The 16,657-nt window shown below is 45.4% G+C and overlaps 1 non-coding gene across 1 annotated transcript; it reads right to left on the bottom strand.

The window, feature by feature from the left end:
- Window positions 1–6,161: 6,161 nt before the first annotated feature.
- On the bottom strand, window positions 6,162–6,237 carry trnas-uga (transfer RNA serine (anticodon UGA)). The gene has a single exon. It is a non-coding gene; the product is annotated as a tRNA-Ser (tRNA).
- Window positions 6,238–16,657: the final 10,420 nt, after the last annotated feature.

The raw sequence follows: 16,657 nt of genomic DNA, 5'->3' as shown, positions 1-16,657 counted from the left end.
ACCTTGACTTTGTTGTCCTTAAGCCATTTTGCCACAACTTTGGAAGTATGCTTGGAGCCATTGTCCATTTGGAAGACCCATTTGCGACCAAGCTTTAACTTTCTGACTGATGTCTTGAGATGTTGCTATATCCACATAATTTTTCTTCCTCATGATGCCATCTATTTTGTGAAGTTCACCAGTCCCACCTGCAGCAAAGCACCTCAACAATATGATGCTGCCACCCCCGTGCTTCACGGTTGGGATGGTGTTCTTCCGCTTGCAAGCCTCCCCCTTTTTTCTCCAAACATAGCGATGGTCATTATGGCCAAACAGTTCTATTTTTGTTTCATCAGACCAGAGGACATTTCTCCAAAAGGTACGATCTTTGTCCCCATGTGCAGTTGCAAACCATAGTCTGGCTTTTTTATGCCGGTTTTGAGCGGCCTTTCAGGTTATTTCGATATAGGACTCGTTTTACTGTTGATATAGATACCTTTGTACTTGTTCCCTACAGCATCTTCACAACATCCTTTGCTGTTGTTCTGGGATTGATTTGCACTTTTCGGACCAAAATACGTTCATCTCTAGGAGACAGAACACGTCTCCTTCCTGAGCGTTATGACGGCTGCGTGGTCCCATGGTTTATATACTTGCGTACTATTGTTTGTACTGATGAACGTGGTACCTTCAGGCGTTTGGAAATTGCTCCCAAGGATGAACCAGACTTGTGTAGGTCTACAATTTCTTTTCTGAGGTCTTGGCTGATTTCTTTTGATTTTCCCATGATGTCAAGCAAAGAGGCACTGGGTTTGAAGGTAGGCCTTGAAATACATCCACAGGTACACCTCCAATTTACTCAAATGATGTCAATTAGCATATCAGAAGCTTCTAAAGCCATGAGATCATTTTCTGGAATTTTCCAAGCTGTTTAAAGGCACAGTCAACTTAGTGTATGTAAACTTCTGATCCACTGGATTTGTGATATAGTGAATTATAAATGAAAAAATCTGTCTTTAAACAATTGTTCGAAAAATGACTTGTGTCATGCACAAAGTAGATGTCCTAACCGACTTGCCAAAACTATAGTTTGTTAACAAGACATTTGTGGAGTGGTTGAAAAACAAGTTTTAATGACTCCAACCTAAGTGTATGTAAACTTCCGACTTCAACTGTATTTGCCTCGAAGCGTGGATAGAAGTAGTTTTGCTTGTCTGTTTGGCTCGTGTCACTGGGCAGCTCTCGGCTGTGCTTCCCTTTGTAGTCTGTAATGGCTTGCAAGCCCTGCCACATCCGACGAGCGTCGGAGCCGGTGTAGTACAATTCGATCTTAGTCCTGTATTGATGCTTTGCCTGTTTGATGGTTCGTTGGAGGGCATCGCGGGATTTCTTATGCTTCCGGGTTAGAGTCCTGCTCCTTGAAAGGGGCAGCTCTAGCCTTTAGCTCAGTGTAGATGTTGCCTGTAATCCATGGCTTCTGGTTGGGGTATGTACGTACAGTCACTGTGGGGACGACCTCATTGATGCACTTATTGATGAAGCCAATGACTGATGTGGTGTACTCCTCAATGCCATCGGAAGAATCCCGGGAACATATTCCAGTCTGTGCTAGCAAAACAGTCCTGTAGCTTAGCATCTGCTTCAACCGACCACTTTGATATTGACTGAGTCACTGGTGCTTCCTGCTTGTGTTTTTCCTGTTAAGCAGGAATCAGGTTGATAGAATTATAGTCAGAGTTGCCAAATGGAGGGCGAGGGAGAGCTTTGTACTTATCTCTGTGTGTGGAGTAAAGGTGGTCTAGAGTTTTTTCCCTCTGGTTGCACATTTAACATGCTGATAGAAATTTGGTAAAATTGATAGAAGTTTCCTTGCATTAAAGTCCCCGGCCACTAGGAGCGCCACCTCTGGATGAGCGTTTTCCTGTTTGCTTATGGCGTAATACAGCTCATTGAGTGCAGTCTTACTGCCAGCGTCGGTCTGTGGTGGTATGTAGACAGCTACGAAAAGTACAGATGAAAACTCTCTAGGTAGATAGTGTGGTCTACAGCTTATCATGAGATACTCTACCTCAGGCGAGCAAAACCTCGAGACTTCCTTAGATATCGTGCACCAGCTGTTGTTTACATATATACATAGTCTGCCCCCCCTTGTCTTACCAGACGGCGCTGTTCTATCCTCCCGATACAGTGTATAACCAGCCAGCTGTATGTTGTTAATGTCGTCGTTCAGCCACGGCTTCATGAAGCTTAAGATATCACAGTTTTTAATGTCCCGTTTGTAGTTTAATCTTCCTCGTAGGTCCTCGATTTTATTTTCCAATGATTGCATGTTAGTTAGTAGAACGGAAGGCAGTGGGGGTTTATTCGATCGCCTACGAATTCTCAGAAGGCAGCCCAACCTCTGTCCTTTTTTTCTACGTCTTCTCTTCTCGCAAATGATGGGGATTTGGGCCTGTTCCCGGTGAAGCAGTATGTTCTTCACGTTGGGCTCGACGGACTCATTAATGGGAAAAAAAAGCTTCTTCCAGTTCGTGGTGAGTAATCGCTGTTCAAATGTCCAGAAGTACTTTTCGGTTATAAGAGACGGTAGCAGCAATATTATGTACAGAGTAAGTAAAAAAAAAGTAGTTACAAACAACATAAAAAAAACTAACAAAAAACACATTCGGTTAGGAGCACGTAAAAAGTCAACCATTTTCTCCGGCGCCATGATATATACCTATAGGCTATGTTTTAGTTAGCGTGTGCATGCGTTTGTGTGTGTGCGTTTGTGTGTCTGTGTGCTGTCTTCTGTGGCTATGGCTTCAACTTATTGACATGCAGTAGGTGTTAGTAGCCTCATTTTAAATCCTGTTAATAGGCTTTACTCTCTGTATGCCTGTTGGGCTCAACTGTCCTGGTTTCTGTCTCTCTCTTTCTTTCTTTCTTTCTTTCCCCCTCTCTCTCTCCCTCCCTCTATTTATCGCTCTTCCTCTCTCCCACCCTCTGGCCTCACTTGTTATTTGTATTATAGATATATTCCATTTTCTTTGATCTGTTGGGAATATCATGCCAATGTCACACTCACTCTGTGTGTGTGTGTGTGTGTGTGTGTGTGTGTGTGTGTGTGTGTGTGTGTGTGTGTGTGTGTGTGTGTGTGTGTGTGTGTGTCTGTGTATGTGCGTGTGTGCACGTGTGTGGGTGGGTGAACACAGCGTTGGATCTCTTTATGCCCTGGGTGCTGGCCGCTCAAGCAGCCAATCAGTTTGCTTGACCTCTGCTACGGCAGAACTGACAGCATCAACCTGCAGTATGTGGCGAGTCCAGCTAACTTAAACCTGCTAACTTAAACCTGTTACCGTAAACATGTTAAGTAAGACCTGTTATCTTGCTGTCTGATTGTCTGTCTCTGTCCTGCAGAGTAGTGTGGCGTGTTTCCTTTAGTTTATAAGGATCCCCGTTAGCTACAGCAGCATGACAAACTACAGAACAGTAATAGACAAGAACAGCCTAAGATATTACATTAAATTCAAAATGAAAAATAAAATGAATTAGTATTATACATAGAAAAGACACTAAGAGACAACAAAAATACTATCTACACACTATTCATATATACATATTCATATTCTTATATACAGTACATTTAAATTAGATCTTTAGAAAGAGGAGAGGCGCTGTTATGCAAGATATTTATAGAAAGAGGAGAGGTACTGTTATACAAGATGTTTATAGAAAGAGGAGAGGTACTGTTATACAAGATGTTTATAGAAAGAGGAGAGGCGCTGTGATGCAAGATGTTTCTAGAAAGAGGAGAGGTACTGTTATGCAAGATGTTTATAGAAAGAGGAGAGGTACTGTTATACAAGATGTTTATAGAAAGAGGAGAGGTACTGTTATACAAGATGTTTATAGAAAGAGGAGAGGTGCTGTTATACAAGATGTTTATAGAAAGAGGAGAGGTGCTGTTATACAAGATGTTTATAGAAAGAGGAGAGGTACTGTTATACAAGATGTTTATAGAAAGAGGAGAGGCGCTGTTAAACAAGATGTTTATAGAAAGAGGAGAGGTGCTGTTATACAAGATGTTTATAGAAAGAGGAGAGGTGCTGTGATGCAAGATGTTTATAGAAAGAGGAGAGGTACTGTTATACAAGATGTTTATAGAAAGAGGAGAGGTACTGTTATACAAGATGTTTATAGAAAGAGGAGAGGTACTGTTATACAAGATGTTTATAGAAAGAGGAAAGGCGCTGTGATGCAAGATGTTTATAGAAAGAGGAAAGGCGCTGTGATGCAAGATGTTTATAGAAAGAGGAGAGGCGCTGTTATACAAGATGTTTCTACATTTACATTTACATTTAAGTCATTTAGCAGACGCTCTTATCCAGAGCGACTTACAAATTGGTGCATTCACCTTATGATATCCAGAAAGAGGAGAGGTGCTGTTATATAAGATGTTTCTAGAAAGAGGAGAGGCGCTGTTATACAAGATGTTTCTAGAAAGAGGAGAGGCGCTATGATACAAGATGTTTATAGAAAGAGGAGAGGCGCTATGATACAAGATGTTTATAGAAAGAGGAAAGGTGCTGTGATACAAGATGTTTGTAGAAAGAGGAAAGGCGCTGTGATGCAAGATGCTTATAGAAAGAGGAGAGGCGCTGTGATGCAAGATACTTATAGAAAGAGGAAAGGTGCTGTGATACAAGATGTTTATAGAAAGAGGAAAGGCGCTGTGATACAAGATGTTTATAGAAAGAGGAAAGGCGCTGTGATACAAGATACTTATAGAAAGAGGAAAGGTGCTGTGATACAAGATACTTATAGAAAGAGGAAAGGCGCTGTGATACAAGATGTTTATAGAAAGAGGAAAGGCGCTGTGATGCAAGATACTTATAGAAAGAGGAAAGGTGCTGTGATACAAGATGTTTATAGAAAGAGGAAAGGCGCTGTGATGCAAGATGTTTATAGAAAGAGGAGAGGCGCTGTGATGCAAGATGTTTATAGAAAGAGGAAAGGCGCTGTGATGCAAGATGTTTATAGAAAGAGGAAAGGCGCTGTGATGCAAGATGTTTATAGAAAGAGGAAAGGCGCTGTGATGCAAGATGTTTATAGAAAGAGGAAAGGCGCTGTGATGCAAGATGTTTATAGAAAGAGGAAAGGCGCTGTGATGCAAGATGTTTATAGAAAGAGGAAAGGCGCTGTGATGCAAGATGTTTATAGAAAGAGGAAAGGCGCTGTGATGCAAGATGTTTCTAGAAAGAGGAGAGGCGCTGTGATTGTTCTCTTTGTTGCCTCTCTGATTAATGCCCTCCTTGCCATGTCCGTGAGTTTTGGTGGGCGGCCCTCTCGTGGCAGGTTTGTTGTGGTGCCATATTCTTTCCATTTTTTAATAATGGATTTAATGGTGCTCCGTTGGATGTTCAAAGTTTCAGATATTTTTTTATAACCCAACCCTGATCTGTACTTCTCCACAACTTTGTCCCTGACCTGTTTGGAGAGCTCCTTGGTTTTCATGGTGCCGCTAGCTTGGAGGTGCCCCTTGCTTAGTGGTGTTGCAGACTCTGGGGCCTTTCAGAACAGGTGTATATATACTGAGATCATGTGACAGATCGTGTGACACATGTGGACTTTTTTTAACTAATTATGTGACTTCTGAAGGTAATTGGTTGCACCAGATCTTATTTAGGGGTTTCATAGCAAAGGGGTGAATACATATGCACGCTCCACTTTTCAGCGTTTTTTTTGTTGTTGAATTTTTTGAAACAAGTAATTTTTTTCATTTCACTTCACCAATTTGGACTATTTTGTGTATGTCCATTACATGAAATCCAAATAAAAATCTATTTAAATTACAGATTGTAACGCAACAAAACAGGAAAAACGCCAAGGGGGTGAATACCTATGCAAGGAACTGTATCTGTTTGAAGTGTATGAAAATATATTATACAAGTGGTTAGGCATTTTCAACACAGAAATGTTCCTTAAAAAGACTAGAAGAGAAGTAGTGATTTTTTCTCAACTATGAAAGACTATCATGCAAATTGTTGATGTTAGTTCTGTGTGTGCAGTTAAGGACAATGCATCCTGTTTTGTTTTGAGCCAGCTGCAGCTTTTTACATTTTACTCATTTAGCAGACGCTCTTATCCAGAGCGACTTACAGTAGTGAATGCATACATTTCATGCATTTTTTTCTCCGTACTGGTCCCCCGTGGGAATCAAACTCACAACCCTGGCGTTTCAAACACCATGCTCTACCAACTGAGCCACACGGGACCGCTTTTTTAGGTCTTTCTTTGCTGCACCTGACTAATTACCACACAATAATCAAGATGGGACAATTGTATTTTTATTTTATACTGAACAAAAATATTAACACAGCATGTAAACTCAGCAAAAAAATAAAATGTCCTCTCACTGTCAACTGCGTTTATTTTCAGCAAACTTAACGTGTATGAACATAACAAGAGAGACATAAACTGAACAAGTTCCACAGACATGTGACTAACAGAAATGGAATCATGTGTCCCTGAACAAAGGGGGGGTCAAAATCAAAAGTAACAGTCAGTATCTGGTGTGGCCACCATTAAGTACTGCAGTGCATCTCCTCCTCATGGACTGCACCAGATTTGCCAGTTCTTGCTGTGAGATGTTACCTCACTCTTCCACCAAGGCACTTGCAAGTTCCCAGACATATCTGGGGGGAATAGCCCTAACCCTCACCCTCCGATCCAACAGGTCCCAGACGTGCTCAATGGGATTGAGCTCTTCGCTGGCCATGGCAGAACACTGACATTCCTGTCTTGCAGGAAATCATGCACAGAACGAGCAGTATGGCTGGTGGCATTGTCATGCTGGAGCGTCATGTCAGGATGAGCCTGCAGGAAGGGTACCACATGAGGGAGGAGGATATCTTCCCTGTAACACACAGCGTTGATATTGCCTGCAATGACAACAAGCTCAGTCCAATGATGCTGTGACACACCGCCCCAGACCATAATGGACCCTCCACCTCCAAATCGATCCCGCTCCAGAGTACAAGCCTCGGTGTAACGCTCATTCCTTTGACGATAAACGCGAATCTGACCATCACCCCTGGTGAGACAAAACCGCGACTCATCAGTGAAGAGCACTTTTTGCCAGTCCTGTCTGGTCCAGTGACGGTGGGTTTGTGCCCATAGGCGACGTTGTTGCCGGTGATGTCTGGTGAGGACCTGCCTTACAACAGGCCTACAAGCCCTCAGTCCAGCCTCTCTCAACCTATTGCGGACAGTCTGAGCACTGATGGAGGGATTGTGCGTTCCTGGTGTAACTCGGGCAGTTGTTGTTGCCATCCTGTACCTGTCCCGCAAGTGTGATGTTTGAATATACCGATCCTGTGCAGGTGCTGTTACACGTGGTCTGCCACTGCGAAGATGATCAGCTGTCTGTCCTGTCTCCCTGTAGCGCTGTCTTAGGCGTCTCACAGTACGGACATTGCAATTTATTGACCTGGCCACATCTGCAGTCCTCATCCCTCCTTGCAGCATGCCTAAGGCACGTTCAAGCAGATGAGCAGGGACCCTGGGCATCTTTCTTTTGGTGTTTTTCAGAGTCAGTAGAAAGTGAGCATTTCTCCTTTGGCATATCAAGAGCTATTTTAAGGGGGGGGGCTTCACAAACCACGTGTTACCACGCCAGCCCAGGACCTCTACATCGGGGGGGGGAGAGGGGTGCTGAGGAGTATTTCTGTCTGTAATAAAGCCCTTTTGTGGGAAAAAAAACTCATTCTGATTGGCTGAGCCTGGCTCCCCAGTGGGTGGGCCTATGCCCTCCCAGGCACACCCATGGCTGCGCCCCTTCCCAGTCATGTGGAATCCATAGATTAGGGCCTAATTAGTTTATTTCAATTGACTGATTTCCTTCTATGAACTGTAACACAGTAAAGTCTTTGAAATTGTTGCATGTTGCGTCTATATTTTTGTTCAGTGTATTTATTCAACCTTAATTTAACTAGGCAAGTCAATTAAGAACAAATTGTAATTTACAAGGATGGCCTTCCAAGAGGCAAAAGGCCAACCTGCGGGGATGGGGCTGGGATAAAAAATTTAAATGTAGGACAAAACATACAACACTACATAAAGAGAGACCTAAGACAACAACACAGCATGGCAGCAACACATGACAACACAGCATGGTAGCAACACAACATGGCAGCAGCACAAACATGGTACAAACAAGTTCAAAGCCTGAACAACTAGTACAGTGGATCTTTGATTCAAAAACGCAGAGCATCTTTTTATAACAGACATACCTCATCTTCACGACAACTTTGTCAATATGACTTGACCATGATAACAGACCATCCAGTGTTACTCCTAGGAGTTCAGCTACTTCAATTTGTTTACAGAGTGTGGTCTCAGCCAGCTGTTTAGACACCTGCAGGGACTCAAACACACTGTTGCACACATCCTGGGCCCTAGCAACCACCCCGGATACTACCCTAGCAAAGACCCAAGCAGTAACCACTGCCACCCGCGTGGTGAACGAGCGCCTCCTTTCTCTCTCTGTCCTCTATGTGTACTGCCTTATCTTAAAACAACCTGGTCTGGTCGTTCTTAGGTCATTCCAGTAACCAGTGTACTGATCCTTCTCCATCCCATCATAGATACGAGTGTGTATTCACTCAGACGGCTGTCTGTCTGCTCTGGAGTCCTGCTGTACAGACCTAATGCCACTCAGCCTCATAGGACCATACACACACACACACACACACACACACACACACACACACACTTAAATACTTTATTTGAATCCACAAATCATAATTCAAACAATAAGTATTCAAACATTTCAGGACAGGGATCTCTGGACACCTAAGGAAACAGATAGCACCTCCTCCACTCAGCAAGGCTGTCCATGACTGTAGACACGGAGTAGTACCTCGCTAGCTGCTTCGCCTTCGTCTTATGTAGGCCTGCGATCTGAAGGCCAGGTACTGTCAGCTAGTGAACATGGATATCAGTGTGTACTCATCTCCATATATCAGCAGAGCAAGCTTGCACTGCTACCTGAGGCTGTTCAGGCGTGACACAAGGGGCTGGTATTTAAGCAGGCCTGCTCCATGTAGCAGTCAAATGAGCAGCCCCTTCCTCTGGCAACAACAGCCCCTTCCTCTGGCAACAACAGCCCCTTCCTCTGGCAACAACAGCCCCTTCCTCTGGCAACAACAGCCCCTCCCCCACAACAACAATATCTGGCTTATATGGCATACAAGAAGACACATTATCGTCAACGTCAAACCAGGCTCCTCTGACAAGTGCATGTTTGTATGTGTGCTGTTGGTGAGACCACGTGTCTCAACTCAGTAGCTACCATGTCGAGAAGACGGTCATGTCTTGCAATGTACAAGTATTTGTATGTACGGCAACCATTAACAACTTGTGCAACAGACTCCATTACATTTAAGTCAGGGTGTAAAAGCACAGAAGGGATCATGGTGTGCAGGGTACTAGAGTGCTAGGTTGTATTGTTTTGGTAGAACTTGCAGCCTTGCCTTAACAGTAAAGGTGAGACTGTCCTCGCCAATAATGCGGCACACACACACACACAACTTCTCTCTTTGGTCTCTCTCTCTGGTCTCTCTCTCAGTTTCCCCCTCTCTTCTTCCTCCGATCTTTCCTTTCTCCCAGGGGGATTTCCCTTCATGCTGTGCCCAGGTCTGGTACTAGCCGTGTGGGTGTGTGTGTGTACATGTGTACTTGTCTGTGTGTGTACGTGTGTACTTGTCTTGCCTTACTATGTTGTGAGTGATGTTGTGCCATGTGGAGCAGGTGTCCACCCATCTGTGCCAAAACCATAGAGACTAGACTGCTTATGAGCTGAGCCACGGTTTCACAGTCACACTCACTTACACATTAGACATCGGCTGCTGATAAAATGAACACTGAGAAACACACATGACTGTGTGACTGTGAGATGAACATCTAAGGGAACGTTGTAAATATTCCACCCAGTGTGTCTGTTTCCCCTCTCCGCCCACAGCCCAGGGGTTACAAACAGGAAGGGCTTAGTGACAGACAGACAACCTCTTCTCTCTTCCTTTCTCAATAGCAGCTGGGCCCACCTGCTCTCTCACACTATCTTGCCCTCTTATCCCCCTACTCTGCAACTCTCTCAGGGAGTGAAACAGAAACCCAGATGAAGAGCTCATCATTAATCTCCAACACTCTCGTTTCTGTAGAATAAATATCCCTGATCCACTCTGCTGCTTTAATGACCTGACTTCTCTCCAAGAAAACCTTTTTACTCTGTTACTACACACTGTCAAACCCACACACGTTCGCATGCGCACAAGCACACACGTACACACGCACAGGCACACACAGATGGGGATGTGTTTCAGGTGCGGTGTGTGTACAGAGTTTGAAGTGGAGGATATTCTGTGCCTGCTCCCCAGTATGTAAAGCGGAGCCCAACAGAGAGCTGCACGCGCTGCACAGGCCCTCTCACACACACACACACACACTGTGTATGGCAGGGCTACAGGTACGTACACAAACACACACACACACACACACGGGTACATTTTTGTCTCTGTGTGTGTCAGTTAGAGGTTGTGGAGGTGGAGCTTCAGTTCAAAAGAGGGCTGTTTTCTCTGTAGGCCAACCAATCACAACAGCTCCACTACAAAGTAACATCCCAGTGTGTGTATGTGTGTGTGAGAGAGAGCTGTGTTTACATTTACATTTTAGTCATTTAGCAGACACTCTTATCCAGAGCGACTTAAAGTTAGTGCATTCATCTTAAGATAGCTAGGTGGGAAACCACATCACAGGCATAGAAAGAAAATTTTTCCTCAATAATGTAGCTATTAGTGGAGTCAGAGCTAGAAGTGGGAGTCAAGTGCAAGTGCGGGGAGGTCAAGATGAGGAGTAGAATTATTTAAGATACTGTTTGAAGAGGTAGGGGTTCAGTTGTTTCGGAAGATGGGCAGGGACTCTGCTGTCCTAGTTTCAGGGAGAAGCTGGTTCCACCATTGGGGTGCCAGGACAGAGAAGAGCTTGGACTGGGCTGAGCGGGAGCTGCCCTCCCATAGGGCTGGGAGGACCAAGAGACCAGAGGTGGCAGAACGGAGTGCTCGGGTCAGGGTGTTGGGTTTGAGCATATCATAAAGGCAGGGAGTGGCAGTTCAACTTGCTGTTCTGTAGGTAAGCACTATGGTCTTGTAGTGGATGCGAGCTTTGACTGGAAGCCAGTGGAGTGTGCAAAGGAACGGGGTGACATGAGGGAACTTGGGAAGGTTGAAAACCAGGCGGGTTGCAGCGTTCTGGATAAGTTGCAGGGGTTTGATCGCACAAGCAGGGTGCCCAGCCAACAGTGAGTTGCAGTAGTCCAGATGGGAGAGGCGCCTAGATAAGCACCTGCGCCACTTCCTGTGTGAGGTCTCCACGTCACCTGGTCGGAGCGGCCTGCCAGGTAGGAGGCAATCCAAGAGGGTGCAGAGCCTGAGATGCCCAGTCCTGAGAGGGTGGACAGGAGGATCTGATGATTCACAGTGTTGAAGGCAGCGGATAGATCTAGGAGGATGAGAACAGAGGCGAGAGAGGCAGCTTTGGCAGTGTGGATAGCCTCCGTGACACAGAGAAGAGCAGTCCTAGTTGAGTGACCCGTCTTGAAGCCTGACTGGTGTGGGTCAAGAAGATCATTCTGAAAGAGATAACAAGAAAGTTGACCGGAGACAGCACGCTCAAGTGTTTTGGAAAGAAAAACGGATACAGGTCTATAGTTTTGACGTCAGATGAGTCAAGTGTTGGTTTCTTGCGGGAAGCAAATCGGGGCATTTTGACATCAGAGGGATGTCGTCAACCTTTTTTTCAAAGTGGTTGACAAAGTCGTCCGCAGAGATGGAGGGGTTGGGGGATTAAGGAGGGAGGAGAAGGTAGAGTTTCCTAGGGTTAGAGGCAGAAGCTTGAAATTTAGAGTGGTAGAATGTGGCTTTAGCAGCAGATACAGAGGAAGAGAAGGTAGAGAGGAGGGAGTGAAAGGATGATAGGTCCTCCGGAAGTTTAGATTTCCTCCATTTTCACTCAGCTGCCTGCAGCCCTATTTTGTAAGCTCACAATGAGTCACTCAACCACCGAGCAGAAGGGGAGGGCCCAGCCGGTTGGTAGGAAAGGGGACAGTGTGAGTCATAAGATGCAAAAAGGGAGGAGAGTAGGGTCGAAGAAGCAGAATCAGGAGACAGGAGGGAGAAGGATTTAGCAGAAGGAGAGAGCGAAGATTGCGACGGCGCATGACCATCTGGTTAGGGCTGAGTGGTTAGGGTCGGAGGAAAGGGAGACAGGAAACAAAGTAGTGATCAGAGACCTGGAGGGGGGTTGCAGTGAGATTAGTAGGCAAGCAGCCTGTAGAAAATATGAGGTCAAGAGTATTGCCTGCCTTGTGAGTTGGAGGAGATTTGGAAAGGGTGAGATCAAAAGAGTCGAGGAGAAAGAGAGAGTTGGAAAGAAATGAATCGAAGGCAGACATCGGGAGGTTGAAGTCGCCAAGTACGAAGAGTGGTGAGCCATCATCATGAAAAGAGCTTATCAAGGTGTCAAGCTCATTGAGGAGCTCTCCAAGGGCACCTGGTGGGTGATAGATGACAACATTGTTAAGCTTAAGTAGACAAGTGACAGTGACAGCATGGAATTCAACTTTCGGAGATGGACAGGTGAGAGGGAGAAAAGAGAATCTCCACTTAGGAGAAATGAGTAGACCTGTGCCACCACCGCAACGACCAGATGCTCTTGGACTACGAGAGAAAACATAGCCAGTTGAAGAAAGAGCAGCTGGAGTAGCGGTGTTCTCTGGGGTGATCCATGTCTCCGTCAGGGCCAAAAAGTCAAGGGACTGAAGGGTAGCATAGGCTGAGATGAACTCAGCATTCTTGACCGCAGATCGGCAGTTCCAAACGCTGCCAGGGACCCGGAATTCCACATGGGTTGTGCGTGCAGGGTACACTAAATTAGAAGGGTTGCAGCCAAGGGGTGGGGAGCATCTGTAAAGCCTACAGCGAGAGGTGCAAACCGGTCTAGAAGACACACACATAGTTGACGAAGCTACAAAAGACCAAAATGAGATCATCTGTTAAACAACTAGGTAAGATATTCAAGTGAGAGAGTGGAGCCCTACTTCTCTTTCTTTCCTCGAACAACTCCGCTGAACAACTCCGTAGAACGGTCTTTGTTTCGGCGACGGTCTTTGTTTTGCGGGGGAAAAAACGCTACTGACATGACCGCCGCTTACAGCTGCCGCTGAGAAACCAGGGGAGACTGAAGAACCAACACTAATTGCTAATTGCCTAGCAGAGGAGAAACCACTCCCCCTCCAATTCCCAAATTGCCCTGCCCCTTGATCCTGATTGATGTCTTAACAACTATCTACAAATTATGAGCAGTCAGCAGTTCACACAACAAGTAGGCCACTGGAAATACAGGCAGCACTTAAAGTAGATGGTACTAGGCAACAACAGATAAAAACAAATAAAGTATACTTGTCACACCTGGAGATATCAGGAGTCCTCTAGCTATAGAATGAAGCACACTGAGATGGAGCCTGGGAAGCTGGTTATCTACGCTCAGAAAAGAGATGAAACCCCCCTCCGACCCAGCCATTGATTACCAAAACAAGTCATAAATTGAATACCAGCGCTTGCCCAGTCTATTAGTGGTGATGCAGTCCCAAAATCCCCTCTGTCAACCTTACCCAATCACAACTTTCCTCAGAGAGCCCTGTCCAATGCCCAATCAGCCCTGTCCAATCAAAATACTCCTGAAAGAGTCCAATGAGAGCGCAGGTCTTACTAGTGTGACATTCGATGTCTGTGAGCTCTCCGTTTCCCAGCAGCCAGGGTCACCCAAAGGCCTGCCAATCAGAGGTCAGAGAGGAGCAGTAAGGGCCTGTCCAGACCGCCCTGGCAGAGCTCGGTGGGTTCGAATTCTCTTCCCTTATCCCTGGAGTGTGCACTTGTTCACTACCCCTTATGGAGGTAAAACATTGGACACTTTAGAGAAAGTGTTTAGGGAGGAGAGAAAGGGATCCAAAAGAGAGGGAGGGAGATGAGAGGTAATGAAGGAGAGAGGGTATGGGTCTCTCTAGGTGCTGTGAGGAGAGGTACTTAGAGGCTGTGAGCTGTGGAGTCAGACAGAGTCCACGTCTAGATACATTACCTCACACTGCTCCAGCCACGCATGACAGAGAGAGTGTGTGTGTCTGTGTGTGTCTGAAGTAACCAGCACCTATCTGTGTATTTTTATGGGGTTGACCTCACACACACACTCACTCTGCGCTCCAGATGTTTGTGCCTCAATGCCTCAGTTCTTATGTTGTAGTGGTGAAGTGGTTCCGTACTGTAGCTCTTAACAAACATGAACTGGTTTGGATTTAGCTGTGTTCTTTCTATTTTTCTAGCTGAGAATGATTTTGGAAATATGTTTTTCATATAAATTAATAAAGCTAAATAGTGTTTGTGTATGAACTGTGGTGTATGTAGGCTATGGAGTGTAGTGTTAGGTACATAACTGGCTTTGTACCACATGGTCTGGATGGTCAGGCAAATGGCAGCAACCTGCCTTCCACAGCTCAGAGGTAGTTACATTAGTATATAGGAACAGGAACACAAAAATAGCATTTTGTTTCTATGCTTCCTTTACTCTTTTCCTCCTTCCTTTCTGCCTATGTCCTTTCCATTATGAGTTGTAGTACCTGCGACCCTGACATTTTCATTTCATTTTCCCAGTCTGGCTCCCCCTCCCCTCTCCCTCTCCTCTCCTCTCTACTCCCATCCGTCTCTCCCCTACATTCTCTCTCTCTCGCTCTCTCGCTCTCTTTCTCTCTCTGTCTCTCTCTCTATCTCTCTACCTCCTGTTTTCTGGGGCAGCTCCTTTCTTCCTCCTGAAAGCCTCAGAGTGAAAACAACAGAAATAAACCAAGACGAAGAAAGAGAAATATATAACAAAAAAACATGTGAAGTCACTCTTTCAGAATGCGCCTCTTTCCTCATGCTTTATCTTGCTCTTCGCTCTTTCATCATGTTAAAAAGAGCCTTTATTATCTGCTCTCTCATGAATTACACATGAGCAGCACCTCTCTCTCTCTTTCCCTCTCTTCCCCCTCCTTCACTCCCCCTTTCCCCTCTCTCTCTGCCTCCATCTCTCTCTCTCTGCCTCTTTCTCTCTCTGCTATCCCAGATGGTGTAGTTCAGGTCATATCCTGTGTGTTTGGAGGGTAACTGGGTTACTGTCTGTTCTGTTGTTCTCACTCATCTGTCTATGAAGAGAAAACAGGAACAGCACATTCATATAATAACATTTGGACACACACCCTTTCAAAGCAGATTGAGAACCTATCAACATTTCCAATAGAGGCCTGGGATGCAGTTTTGCCATTGTATCTCTATCTATGCCAGTGGTACTCAACTACTTGAGAAGGTCCGGTCACACAAATCTCCTAGGTGACAAAGGTTCGGATGGATATTGCCATTTATCTACGTTGTAACAAGCCCCCACCTCACAACCAATGCTACCCCAAACTGTTCAAACTGTTAACATTCTTCTTGTTGATGGAGAAAACATTTAGCAGTTTAAAGCTAATTTCCTGCAATTCTACACATTTTGCCATGGGGCGGAGTGAACATTTTGCACTTTTAATGCTAATTTCCTGCAATTTGACACATTTTGTCATGTCTTATGTGTGTTCATATGGTACATGAGTGACTCAACGTCAAAATGGGCCCCATGGGGGTTGAACATCCTGTGCACGTGAAGTGTTTAGAGTGGCCCAGAGGTGCATTCATATGGAGATATCTGCTTTAACATATCCACTTTAACCAGCGGCCCCCTTCTCTCTCTCTCTCTCTCTCTCTCTCGCTCATTCGCTCTCTCACTCTCTCTCTCTTTTTCCCCCCTCATAATTTGTTTTGCTATCTCCCTCTCTTCCTTCCTCTCCCGCTCTCTCTCTCCCTTTTTCTTGCCTGCTCCAGTCTTCACAAATCTGCCTCTCTCTTCTCCTGAGCTGTTCTCTGTCACAACACCCATCTGTGACGATTGTCTGTTTCTGTTGTCCAAGCAGATATGGGAGGAAGAGATGAAGGTGATGAAGATAGTGACTGGAGCTCATTGTCTGGCTGCCAGTGGAGGTGTGCGTGACTCTTATCATATGTCAGAGTGCGACTGTGTGAGTGTCAATAATGATATGCATGCTCTGGGCTCTGGTTTGATCTGCACTGTCTGAGGTGTCCTCTGCTTACCTTTGTCTGAGGGGGAAGAGAGGAGAGAGGGAGGGAGATAGAGAAGAGGGTGGGGAGGGAGGGAGGCAGATAGAGAGGATGGTAAAGAGGAAGGCAGGTAGGAGGGGAGGAAGAGGAGAGGAGAGGGGAAGGGAAGGGGGGGACTGTTCTTTTCTCTGACAGTGGCAGAGCAGGAGACAGCTCTGATCATGCTATTGTTAGATGTGTGTGAGTGTGTGCACACACATTGTTAGAAACATCTCACATTGTTAAAAATGAAGTGATCCCTCTGCCTAATGCAGGTGCTGTCTGATCTGCCACACACACACACACACACACACACACACACACACACACACACACACACACACACACACACACACACACACACACACACACACACACACACACACACACACGTCTGTTCTAGTTAGCGCGCAATATAATCA

This window comes from Salmo salar, chromosome ssa24 (assembly GCF_905237065.1).
Source record: "Salmo salar chromosome ssa24, Ssal_v3.1, whole genome shotgun sequence".
Taxonomy (NCBI): Eukaryota; Metazoa; Chordata; class Actinopteri; order Salmoniformes; family Salmonidae; genus Salmo; species Salmo salar.
The sequence above is the reverse complement of the archived record's forward strand: the minus strand, read 5'-3'. Positions and strand labels throughout refer to the sequence as shown.